At 46.5% G+C, this 13,169-nt stretch overlaps 1 protein-coding gene across 2 annotated transcripts in view; it reads right to left on the minus strand.

Annotated features, from left to right (window-relative positions):
* TENM4 (teneurin transmembrane protein 4) overlaps positions 1 to 13,169 on the minus strand; it is a 1,359,030-nt gene that overhangs the window by 736,047 nt on the left and 609,814 nt on the right. The window lies entirely within an intron of this gene.

Consider the following 13,169-nt stretch of genomic DNA (forward strand, 5'->3'; position numbering starts at 1 on the left):
TTTGTACCACCATCAGCCCAGGAGTCTTCTCCATTCCCTGAACTATCATTTCTAGTAATCAGTAAGAACTTATCATAGAATCACAGGATTTAGAGCAGGAAGACATCTTAAGGAGCTTCTTATAATAAAGTATACAGATAAATGGGCCGGGAAGCCCAGAGAGGTCAGTAACTTGCCCTGAGCCACACAGCAGAGAAGGGTAGAGCAGACTGTCTGGTTCCCAATTCAGTGTCAAAATAATTGTAATACCGTCTGGTAAAGGATTTATAGTAGTAAGTGGGTGTTTTGTTGGTAACTCCTTGCCTATCAATCTTTGAGCTTCTAAAATTTCTGTCTAATTTGCTTGGTTTCTTATTCTTATTCATTCCTTCCTGTCAAAGATCTTCAGTGATAATGCAATGACAAATGCTTTGCAAAGGAGCAGATGCCCTGGCTGTTCCTATGTCCTCCTTCACGGGGCCTTGTCCTTGTCCAAGGTCCAGAGCTGGACAGACCCACAGATGCCACTTAGGAGGACTAAGCACCCAGCACCCCACTTCCGATAGTTGACAACTCGGAAGCCACTGAGACAAGATGGAGCTCCCACTCTCTCTCACATTTCAGATAGCGTGTATCTCCTTTCCTCGCCCCCCTGTGACAGGGAGTCAGTGCTCAGAATCCCTGGGTTGGAGCACAAGAAAACTAGAGGTGAGGTCTAGACTTCAGAGCACTCTGTCTGGCATGGCCTCAGCACTGATGTTGGTAACTGAAGTCTAACGATTGCACTGGGAACTCTGCATGGCCCATGTCACTTCATGCCTACTTGGGCATTTCCCCAGGGAAAAAGTGTAGCAATAAATGGCAGCTTGACCTTTCTGCTCGGCCCCCTTGGCTGTGCTTAGGGACATCTCTGACTCCCTTAGAGCCTGCTAGAATTGGCTGGAGAACAGTCCTTGACTCAAATAACTGAAAAATATACTTAACACCACATTGATTTTCCATATAATTTTATAAGCACAAACATTCTCTTTCATTTCCCGACAAACAACTATATTCCCCAAAGTGTCCAATAAAAACCAGTAATTTGCACATCACTATCTTTGTCAGTGGCTGTTGTTTAGAGTTAGTCACTGAGGCCAAGTTCTGTCCCCTCCTGCCTCCACCCTCTTCCACTCTCCTCCTTAAACAAGCCACAAAGTTGAGCTGGGGGAGTGGGGGTGGGTATGGAAATAGGTATGTAGACCTCCGAGACTCTGTTCAAAGCCCTTTCTAGAAAAACACAGAGTTTTGAAGCAGAGATGAAGGATGTCACACTGAACGCTACTGCACTCCCTCCTCAATCTCTGTGTGGACTGCACAGGACCCCTCCCCAGCCTCCCAGCTGTGGCTGTGAGCAAGGACATCTCTGGGTGCATGAGAAGAGCTGAGATGAGTAATTCAATGACTGACAAAAGTCTGAGGCCAACCGGGCACCCTGACCTCCTGTGGCCAGCATTACTCTAAGGTTGCATCATAAGACAAGCAGTGACAAGAGGGAACATTGAAAGTGGGAAGTAGTGTTCCTAGGAATCTTTATGGTGTGCCCTCCCCTCGCCCCCGCCCCCACCCAGCTGCAGAACATAGCCTTCCTCTTTCTGTGTCCTTCCTAACTTCCAGGACAGCTTTTCCTCCCAATCAACCTCTTAGCTTTGAAACAGCAACCCACGTTGAATGTGGCAGCAAAGAAACAAAGAGGAAGGTGTTGATTCTCACCCAGAAGCCTGGTCTCCTCAGGGTCCTTTAGAAACGCAATCCTCGCAATCCTCCTCAGGAGACCGGGCACTGGGGTTGCCAAGGGGACCTGAAATACCGGTTTGCCACAGTCCTGAACTAATCGGCTCCCAGGGCCAAGAGGGGAGAAGGTGTCAGTCACTCAAACCCTGCCTTGGCTCTGATTCTGAAGTGGAGAAAAAAGAAGCAAAGAAGAGCATCCGTCAGCGATGGGCAGGCGGGGGCATTAGTTAAGATGCTGGGCTCCTTGGCGAGAAGTGTTGCGGCTCTTTCAACCTGGACGGAGCCAGGACCTCGGGGCTGCTTGTGTCAGGAAGTGTGTGGTCTTGCTCAGCGTCTAGGTGTTTTTTCCCCTCCCTCATTCCCTGAGCCCTGGCACTGGGGAGTGTGGAGCAGCTCAGCCTGTTGTAATCGAACATGTGAGTTGCTGCCCGTTGCGAAGATATTGCAGCAGACTCTTCATTAAAGGAGGCTGTTCTTGGATGCTAAGAATCAACTTCCTTGCCTGTGGTTGCCTGCTTGTGCTCTGGGCTGGGGGTGGAGTGCGGTGTTTGGTGGGAGTGTGGAGTAGGGCAAAGGGGATGAGCCCAGCCCAGCCAGGAAGCGCCTGGAGCACTGACCACAGCTCCTACTTGCTGAGTGACCAACTTGGCGCCCAGTCCTTAGGAAATGTGGCAGCTGTGACAGGGGACTCCCAGCAAATGTATTCTCCGTGCACAGAAGGGCACTAACTGTCATTCCTACCCTCAGACCTTTAGCCTCAACCTGAATGCTGCCTCTTGGGATTTCAACTGGTGCTCTGAATCTTAGGTTTTCTGATCACGGGGCACACTCAAGGGGGCGGGGCAGTCCTGCGGGAAATAAGGAAGGCATTCATTCGCCCCGTTTGTTGGCTCATTCACTCATTTGTTCATCATACCCGCATGTCTGCATTCACCAGTTCATTCATGTATTCATCCACTCACTTCTCCTTATGTTATTTCATTTATGTATTAATTTATTCATTCACACTCATACATTTGTCTATTCAGTATTCATTCACTCATCTATATATTTATTGAATCACTAATTCACACACTCATTGACATATTCATTCATTCGCCTATGACTCATTCATGCCATCCATGCCCTCCATCAATGTGCATGCATTCACTTTGTCTTACATCCTTCCATCCATCCATTCATTCATTTCCAGATTCATTTATTCATAGATATGTTGCCTATTGATCTATATGTGCATTTGTTAGCTCTTCATCCATTGAACACACATCCTAAGTGCCTACTGTGTGCTTGGCACTGTGGAGGATGTGCAGGAAAAAGAATCAGGCACCCCTCTTGGCTTCAAAGAGTCAAGGAGAGAAGACATTGTTGCAAGGAACCATAACACAAAGAGAAAGGCCGGGATGCTAAGAGGGGAGCTGAGGAACATCTGAGAGAGATACCATAGAGAGACCTGAGGCGCCGGGGGTGGGGGCAGCTCGAACACTGGAAAGAGCCCTGGACTTGGATTCAGTCTCACTGACACCTTGCATCTCGCTCTGCCACTTAGTGTGGCTTTGCTCTAGTTAATTGCTCTAGTTAATTCACCTCTCTGCGTCTCAGTTTTCTTACCTGTAAAGTGGGGAGAAGGAATGTCTACCTCACCAGTGGTTGGGAAGACTAAATAAAGTAATTGATGTCAAGTGCCTCACAGGAAAAAAAAAATGTGCTCAGTAAATACTCATTTTCTTCCTCCTTCCCCTCTAAATTTCTTTCCCAAACTTTTGTCAGCAAGGTTACTTTTACCTACTTCGGGGGGTGGGGTAGGAAGGGAGGAAGGGAGAAGCTGGTGAACCTCAGAGCTGGTCTGAGGGTCAAGAGCCAGAAGTTAATGCTGAGAGGTTTCTAGACCCTGGGGGGGCTGAGAAAGGCTGAGAGAAACTGTCAAATATTCTTTCAAATGTAAAACCTGCCTGGTGAATTGGCCAAAGGAATCTATTAACATAGGATTTGCACAAACACTCTTCCTTGAGTGAAAGGGGATTTTATTAAGCACAGAGGTGGGGAGGGGTCTGGCTGGTGGGGTGCTGTGTAGATCTCAGCAGGTCAGTGGTCCAAGGGGGAGGGGATGGAGCAGCGCACTCTCCTGTCCAGACCTTGTGTAGATGCTGCATGCACCTTTACGGAGGCCTCATGAGCCATGTATGATTACAAATGAGGAAACGAAGAGGTTTAGCGCTTTGCTCAAGGTCACAGTGAGTGAGTGGTAGAAGCAGAATTTAAATGCAGTTCTATCTGATTCCAAAACCTCTGCTTTTATCCACCATAACATGCTCTCCCGTGAAGGTTTCTACCCTCTGTGGACGTTTTTTAAGGCCCATCTAATTAGGGTTTCAACAGCCATTGTCTGAGGATTTCTTACTTCCTTTTCTAATGGAAACTTGAAATGTGAACAGAAGTAGGCCAAACCTTCAAGGGAATAAATGAAAATTTTTCTTTTAGAGTCCTATACAATACATGCATACAGTATATATTGTTTTCATTTTTATTTAAAAATATTTTTAGCAGCAGGGACACAAAAATATGACACCAAACACAAAGGGCTTCGTAGTTTCCCATTATGCTCCAAGGTAGGGGGCCTGGGTCTGTGGCTGTCTTGGCGGGACTGGTTTCACAGCTCAGGCCTGCGAGGAGAAATGAATAACGTGGCAGGTGCAGAGCTGCTATTCCAGATGTGTGACCGCGGTTACAGCAGGGACACAGAGCAGTCAGAGTCCTGGGCCAGAGTCAGGGGAGGGCCCGTGATATGGGCTACATGGTGTCCGCCCCAAACTCATGTTGGAGTCCTAACTCCTAGTACCTTAGAATGTGACTGTATTTGGAGACAGGATCTTCACAGAGGGGATTTAGCTAAAACGGGTCCTGATCCAATCTGACTGGTGTTCTTGTAACCAAGACGAGGCGATTAGGACCCACAGGGAGACATCGGGGTGTGCTCAGATGGACGACCCCCTGAAGAGGCAGCAGGGGTGGAGGGGGCACCTGGTAGCCAAGGAGGGAGGCCTCGTAAAAGTCCAATCCTGTCCACACCTTGATCTTGGACTTGCGGCCCCCAGAACCGTGAGAGAAGAGCTTCTGTTGTTCAGGCCACCTGGTCTGTGGTATCTGTTATGGCTGCCCTCACAGACCAGGACAGCCAGGGAGCATCTGCAGTGGCCAGGGTGGCTGGGGGGCAAGGGAACTTGGGGGGTCAGGAACAGTGGCTGTTCACAAGGCGTAGGGAAGTTCTACATTCATCACTACCACAGCCATTCTGGGGCACAGCCTTGAACCCCCCAGAGCCAGTGTGACAGGAATCAGGAGGAAGGGCCTTAGACGGGGACTCTGAAGGAGAGGGGGGTGTGAGCTCTGTGTGGCTTCCCTACACGGGCTCAGCTTTTTGAACTTGGAGGAAGTGTGCGGGGAAGACTCCCTAGCGAAGGTGGCAGACAAGCACAGGGGCTAGCTTTATTCCCTCAGACACTCGACTAAAACCAGAGGACTCTTCCATTTGTTTGATTTTGCTTGGAGGATGCAATCGGGTGAAGACAGGGAGAATGGGAGAGAAGAGAAGAGCGATTGAGTGGCTGCCAAGTACGTGACAATAGACTGGAGAAAGCCTGGTTTGGAGTCAGTGGTGGGAAAAGCTCTAAGTCAGCCTGACAACCCACAGGTGGTCAGGGATTGGCAGCTCTAGGTACAGCTGGAACCCAGGGGAGGGGAGCAAGTAGATCCCTAGACTCTCTCCCTTGCTTCACATTTCTGGGAGATTGCCCTTCCTCTCTATCCCAGCAGAAACCAGACATTTATCTTCTAGAGGATGAGTGTTCAACAGTTTCTCTGGACTGAACGACTCAGGTACAGTTGAGGCAGGGACCACTCTGAACACAAAGACACTGAGCACATATCTGCCCACTGAAAGCCAAGGCCATCCCCATGCCCAGCTCCCAGCCTCAGGCTGTGTTAGGTTTCCATTGTTGCTCTAATTACTAAACAACACAGATTTATGATCTTTCAGTTCTGGACTGAACTAAATCAAGGTGTAGGAAGGGCTGGGCTAAAATCAAGGTGTCGGTAGGGCTGTGTTCCTTCTGGAGGCCCTGGGAGGGTTCTGTTTGCCTTGGCTGTTCCAGTCCTACAGGCTGCCTGGATTCCTTGGACTGTGGCCTCTCATCACTTCGACCTCTACTTCCGGAGTCACAGCTCCATTTTTTCACTCTGAGTCTCTTGCCGCCTTCTAACAAGGGCCATTATGATTATAGTGGGTCCCCTGGATAACCCGGCTTCATTTCCCCATCCCAGGATCCTTAATTTAATGACATCTACAAAGCCCTTTGTGACATGCAAGGTCACATATTCATAGGTTCTAGGGATTAGCACAGGGACATCTTTGGGGGACCATTAATGTGCCTCCTACTCAAGGCATTGGGAGGATCTTCTCTGGAGAATCTGACTAGTTCCAAGAAGAAACAACTAAAGGGACCCACGACAGGGGTTCCCAACACAGAGGTCAGCCTGCTCTCCTCACAGTAACGCTCATGTTGACCAGCCCTGCCTGCATGCTCACCCATCTTTTCATCTCTGCTTCTTAAAGACTGGCTGACACCTAGTGAGCCTCGAGTGTGAAAAGCGGACACAGAATGAACCAAGTAAAAGGACTTGGAAGAGATGGAGTCCACGTAGGCGGCAGAAACATGCAAAGAAAAACTTTCAGGGAAGTTACACTCATTACGAGGTTTGGAAGATAAAAATGGGGAGTTCCCCCGGGAAGTAGAGAAAAACAAAAAAACAAAATGAAAAACCCCAAGGAAATGGAAAGTATGAGAGAAAAGGTAAGTCAATGGGAAGACAGACAGGAGATTCTGTATCTAATTAATAGGAATTCCAGAAAGAGAAGACACAAAAATGAGTAAGGAAGTCATCAATTAAATAGTTCAAGGGATGCCTGGGTGGCTCCATCGGTTAGCGTCTGCCTTCTGCTCAGGTCGTGATCCCAGGGTCCTGGGATTGAGTCCTGCATCGGGCTCCCTGCTCAGCGGGGAGCCTGCTTCTCCCTCTCCTCCCCGCTTGTGCTCTCTCGCTATCTCTGTCGCTATCTCTGTCTCTCTCTCTCAAATAAATAAATAAAATCTTAAAAAAAAAAGAAAACTTCAAGAATGTCTCCCGGAATTGAAGGACACGAATTTTGAGATTTAAGGGCCCACCGAGTGCCTAGAACAATGGATGAAAGTACACTCACCTGAGCACATTATTGCAAAATTTCTACTCTAACACTGGGGACAAAGAGATCTTACAAGTTTCCAGAGAGGAGTTGGACCCAGACCAGGGATGAGGAATATGGGAGTCTTTGGATTGCCCAATGCCAACACTGGGAAATGGGAGACAGTGGAGTGACGCCCTTCAAAATCTGAGGGAAGTACAGTTGCACAACCAGGGGGTTAGGGTACCAACTGCCCCTCCCCTGAACAGTCGAAAGTCTGCATATAACTTTTGATGCCCCCCAAACTTAACTATTAATAGCCTCCTCTTGACCAGAGCCCTAACAATAACAGTCAATTAACACATAATTTATATGTTTATGTATTATATCCTGTCTTCTTACAATAAGTAAGCTATAGAAAAGAAGACATTATTAAGAATCATAAGACAAAATACATTTCTAGTACTATGCAGTATTTATGAAAAAGATCCGTGTATAAGTGGACCTGCACAGTTCAAACCAGTGTTGTTTAGGGGTCAACTGTACTTCAACTCAGGATTCTACGTGTAGGGGTGGGATGAAGATCTTTTTAGATATTCAAGGCTTTGAAACATTTTCCTTGCCATATACCTTGTCTCAGGAAGCTCCCGGAGGATGCCTTTCCCCCAAACAAGGAAGTGAAGCAGGAAAAAGGAAAAGACATGAACCCAGAAATAGAGGATCCAACAGAGGACTGAGGAGAAGGGACTGCCAGCAAGGGAGCAGTGTGCGGGTGTGGGGAATGTCAGCACGGGGGCAGTGTGCGGGTGTGGGGATTGTCAGCAAGGGAGCAGTGTGCGGGTGTGGGGAGTGTCAGCACAGACTAGAGAAGGTCAGAAGGTGGCAGGTGGGAGTCCGCATCCGCTCTCAGCCCGCCTGGCTGAGGGGCATGTTAACGGCTTTCTCCATCAGTAGATGAGTCTAGAGTTAGTTTTGCTGCCAAAGATCCTGGAAACAGTTTTACAAGGTGAGTCTGTACCCAACTGGCCTCATTCTGTCAGCATTTCTCCATTCTTCAGTCCCGTTTTTACTGATGTGCCTCAGTTTCCCTTCTAGGCTTCTAGGTCCCTGATGCCCCACATTCCCCACATTTGACTGGGACTCTGCCTCCTTGTCATCCTGTCCAGCTGTTGCCAAGCTTGTCCCCACAGAAGAGCTGGAGGCTGCTTCTGAGGCTGCCAGCCCCACTGGGGTGACTCACTGGGGACTAAGAGCCTGCTGCTTGTGGCTGAACTTCCCACCAGCTCGTTCCACTACTTGTCAAGGAGCAAGCCATCTCTCTGATGCCCTTTGGCCAACACACAGGGTTATCCTCTGCAGATGGGCCTCTGCCAGCCCCTATTCTGCATTGTCCAGGCCTCTTCCTTCACCCCATGGCCAAGAGTGCTCGTTGGTGGGTGAGCAGGGACCAGCCTGGTCCAGACAAACAAAGAGACTCGACTCCCATTGTTGCCTGGCTATACCTTCACCCCTCGTCTTCCTCCAAAAAAGCACATTTGAACACCAGAGACAGAGAGAAAACGAGAGAAACATTTCTTATAGGTGTAACCATGAATCTGCTCTAATTTTAAAAAGTAAATCATTAGCAAACATCAGTCAGATGGTGTTATGAGCTATTATTAGTAAAAATTACTTACACTTCACTACAGATCATGACATACTGCTATAAATAGTGGACAATCACTGGCTTATTGGAAGGAGGTCAAACATCCTTCTCTATTCCTCTCTTCCACAATGTTCCCAGAAAGACACCTATCACTTGGAGAGAGGATTGGGGTTGTAGAGTGATATTCGAAACTGCTAGTGGAAATCAGTTTCAAGGAATATTCATTGCACACCTGTCATGCACCAGGCTTTGAGCTGCAGGCTTTAAAATACTCCATCTGATTAAATCAGGGAGATGGTAACAAGCAGAATTATTATTATGAATTATAACCCATAAACTGTGCATCATGGGTAAGTCCCTTGGTCACCCCGCCTTTTTTGTACCTGAACAATGGGAGAGACGTTTTTCAGCCCAGCCTACTCCATGAGGTAAAGAAACTTACAACCCTGCATGAGCTCTAGAGTCCCTCACAAGTATTGCTGTTGAGATTGTTCTTCCTTATGGAACAGCACGTTCTAGGTTTTAAAGCATTTCACATCCTTTAAGTATTGCATCCTTTCAGCATTCCAGGGAGGTAGTCTGGGATTAGAACTTTTCTGCATTTTTGGCAATGCCATCAAAAAGGGGAAAGTATGACGTAGACTGAATGTCATCGACATTGACATTTTGAATCTACCAGGCATGACTTGATCATTTTCAGTGTAATTTTTCCCATTTAGAAAGTGTTCTAAATAATGACAGAACATGAGTCCAGTTGGTCTGTTCTCTCTGGCAGACTATGGACTTCCTACCAAGGACTGTGTCTTTTTTTTTTTTTTAAGATCTTATTTATTTATTTGACAGACAGAGACACAGCGAGAGAGGGAACATAAGCAGGGGGAGCGGGAGAGGGAGAAGCAGGCTTCCCGTGGAGCAGGGAGCCTGATGTGGGGCTCGATCCCAGGACCCTGGGACCATGACCTGAGCCGAAGGCAGACGCTTAACGACTGAGCCATCCAGGCGCCCCATGAGCCACCCAGCCCCCCCCCCCCACCAAGGACTGTGTCTTACTCAGCTCTGTGTCCCCAGATGCTAAGCTAGCACCTGGGAAAGAGGAAGAACTCAGGTGTGCTCCTGAATGAATGTATGAATGAATGAATGAATGAATGAACCTATTCCCATTCATTCCCATAGAGGAGATGGCCCTGGTGTCCAGGAAATTGCTAAGATCTGGGACTGGACTGCCTCCCAAAGTAATGGATAGAAGATAAGAAGTTCCCAGAATAAAAACTGGAATTGTAAACTGGGAAGGGAATAGATTAAAATACATATGTAATTTAAAAATATGAACATACATAGTATTTAATTAAGATCAACAATAAGCAAATGAGAAGCTGTGTCTATGTTGACATTTTGGTTCTTACTGTAATTTTTGATTAATTTATATTTCCTCCTATGCCTCTTGACATATTAAAGGGGTTTTTTAAAAGGAAAGAAATTCTGAGAATTGGCTTTGCAAGTGAAACAATAAACATACACAGTTTTCCACTTTATTATATTTAAATGGTATCATTTTTACTCTACTTCAAAGAGCAATCAGCTGCCATTAATTAAGTACTTCAGCATGGACTTAATGACCAATAGTAGGATCAACACAGACTTATCCGCTACACTGCTGGTCACCAATGGACCTCTCCATCTGATTGACATTAGTGACCATATAGCAAACAATAGCAATATTTCACTAAGGCCTGGAGGCTAGAAGTAACTGTGCTCTGGACTGTTGGTTAGAGGATGTGCATAAAGAATCATTTTCTTCCACCATTTAAAGCCTTTTCTGGACTAGATTTTTTTTTCATCTATTAAATAGCAATGAATGTAATTCAGCATCACGGGAACGAGGCGTTGCTCATTTAACAAAAGTTCTTGTGGAACCAATCGTGCCAGGCAATCTGCTTGCTGCTGGGGAAGCAAAATTGGACAAACTCTGACCTCAAGGTGCTCACAGTGTAATCGTGACAACAGGCCCATAAGCCAGAGGAAAACAATTTTGTTTGACATTTAAAAAGGGAAAAACAAAATGCTAGGAGGGGTAGAGGAGGGAGGCGTTGCTCTCATTCATACAAGTTGTGGTTTTGTTGTTTTTCTCATTTGAACCTGGTGTTGATGGAGTCATATCTAATTCCCTGTAGCCAGAGCGATCTTTCCTAAGTGAAAATTGAGGATCGTGTTGCTGTTCTTTTAAAATGCTTCCATGTGTCATGTCCATAGCCCTCTCTGGACTCTCAGCCCAAGAGGCCACGTGGAGACTGGGTTTGCCTGGCTCACCTCTCAAGACTTCATGTTAATCACCAGGTTTCAAGCCAAGTAGGGACTCAAGTTTATTTGTTGAATACATGAATGCAGCAGACAACTAGAGACATCAAGACATGTCCGTAAAGTTTTAAGATGTTCTCTTCCTTCTCTTTTTCAGTCCATGTCCCCCGCTAGCTGTGGTTTGTAGAAGCTCTACATGCAGAGCAGTGTAGGGATTGAGAGCATGAGCTTTGGACCCCATGAGATCTGGGTTCAAGTCCTGCTTCCCCTTTTCCTAACCATATGACTTTGAGTGAGTTATTTAACCTGTCTCAACTTTGGGTTCCTCGTCTATAAAACAATAGTGATAATAATTAATAATATCTGCTTAAAAGGGTAGCTAGGAGGATTATACATTTATGTATATTATACATGTATGTATAAGTCATGTATTAAGCGTTCAGCAAATGTCGGTATTATTTTTTTAATTCTTCTCCAAGTTAAAAACAAATTCCAAAGGGGCGCCTCGGTGGCTCAGTCATTGAGCGTCTGCCTTCAGCTCAGGTCATGATCCCAGGGTCCTGGGATCGAGCCCCGCATCGGGCTCCCTGCTTGGCGGGAAGCCTGCTTCTCCCTCTCCCACTCCCCCTGCTTGTGTTCCCTCTCTCGCTCTCCCTCTCTCTGTCAAATAAAACAAACAAACAAAAAACAAACAAATTCCAAAGTTTTTACCATTGTTCAAAACTGTGGGGTTTCTTCCCTCTTGGGGACCAGCTTCTCCCAGGCAGAGGCTCATTTCTAAGCCTCTCACAGAAATCTTCAGGCCCAGCCCTCTTCTTCCATTACAGTCCAAGGGGGATTCACTGCCTCCCACTTGGCCATTCAGCACATTTGCCAAATTTGGCCCAAAATGACTCAGGATTATTCCCAAATTTCAGTAGGAAAGGCCAAAGACTTGCCCTCCCTGAGAACCAATGCTGTGTCATTGACAACTTGGGGTGGGGGCAGAAAGGATACTTTCTAGAATGGAGCTCTCATCATTGGCTACAAGGGCTGCTTTTTAATTTGATCCTTTGCCTACTTTAGAAAAGGTTTGTTTGCTTTTTTGTTATTTTTGGTGCTTTAAAAAATTTTTGTCTCTTTGGTCTTACAATAGATTTCTGCAAGGAAAAAAGTAATGGCATGAAAAACGTTGGAATGTGGGGCGCCTGGTTGGCTCAGTCGTTAAGCGTCTGCCTTCGGCTCAGGTCATCATCCCAGGGTCCTGGGATCAAGCCCTGCGTTAGGCTCCCTGCTCAGCGGGAAGCCTGCTTCTCCCTCTCCCGCTCCCCCCCGCTTGTGTTCCCTCTCTTGCTGTCTCTCTCTCTGTGTCAAATAAATAAATAAATAAGGGCGCCTGGGTGGCTCAGTTGGTTAAGCGACTGCCTTCGGCTCAGGTCATGATCCTGGAGTCCCAGGATCGAGTCCCGCATCGGACTCCCTGCTCAGCAGGGAGTCTGCTTCTCCCTCTGACCCTCCCCCTTCTCATGTGCTCTCTCTCATTCTCTCTCTCAAATAAATAAATAAAATCTTAAAAAAAAAAATAAATTAAAAAAATAAATAAAATCTTAAAAAAAATTTGGAATGTTGGAGATTCAGAAAAGACACACTCTTTTTTATATGTGACATTTGGTATTTGATATTTGCATTTCTGAACAGGTGGGGGGGGTGTGTGGAGATATACAAATCACTAGGAGACAAAACAAGGAATATGCGCACTTACCCTAGTTTGAAACAGGGTCACCACTGATCTGAAGAGTCTGGTTTTGTAGTTTTGAAGCAGCCGTGTAATTAGACATGGTCTGTATGTATGCGCCATGCTGGAAAAGATGCTGGGAAACCAAAGGGCCTTAGCCCTATATCTGTCTGCCCTCCTGCGGTGTTGTCTTTGAACACATGAGCTCCCCTTTTTGTGTGTCAGTTGACTTATATTTGTAAAGTAACGAGGTCCTTCATACGCATCCTTTCTCTACCAAGGACCCTCTTTTCGTTATTTTCCCCACAGGACCCCATTTCTTGTAAGACGCTGCCTACTAAACAAACAAGATTAGGAAGCTTATTAATAATGAGCTTGTGCAAGGGGTACTGGAGGCGGGCAAATTATCTGGGAGGCAAATGAGCCTTTGGAGGGCAATTCCATCCCAACAGCAGATACAATCCCAGTAATGATTCCAGCTGGACTAACCGTGATCATTTATTAGGAGGTTACTGCATGCCAGGCTCTCTATACACATTGTCTGATTG

The sequence above is a fragment of the Phoca vitulina genome, unplaced genomic scaffold (assembly GCF_004348235.1).
Source record: "Phoca vitulina isolate PV1807 unplaced genomic scaffold, GSC_HSeal_1.0 scaffold36, whole genome shotgun sequence".
In the NCBI taxonomy this organism is placed as follows: Eukaryota; Metazoa; Chordata; class Mammalia; order Carnivora; family Phocidae; genus Phoca; species Phoca vitulina.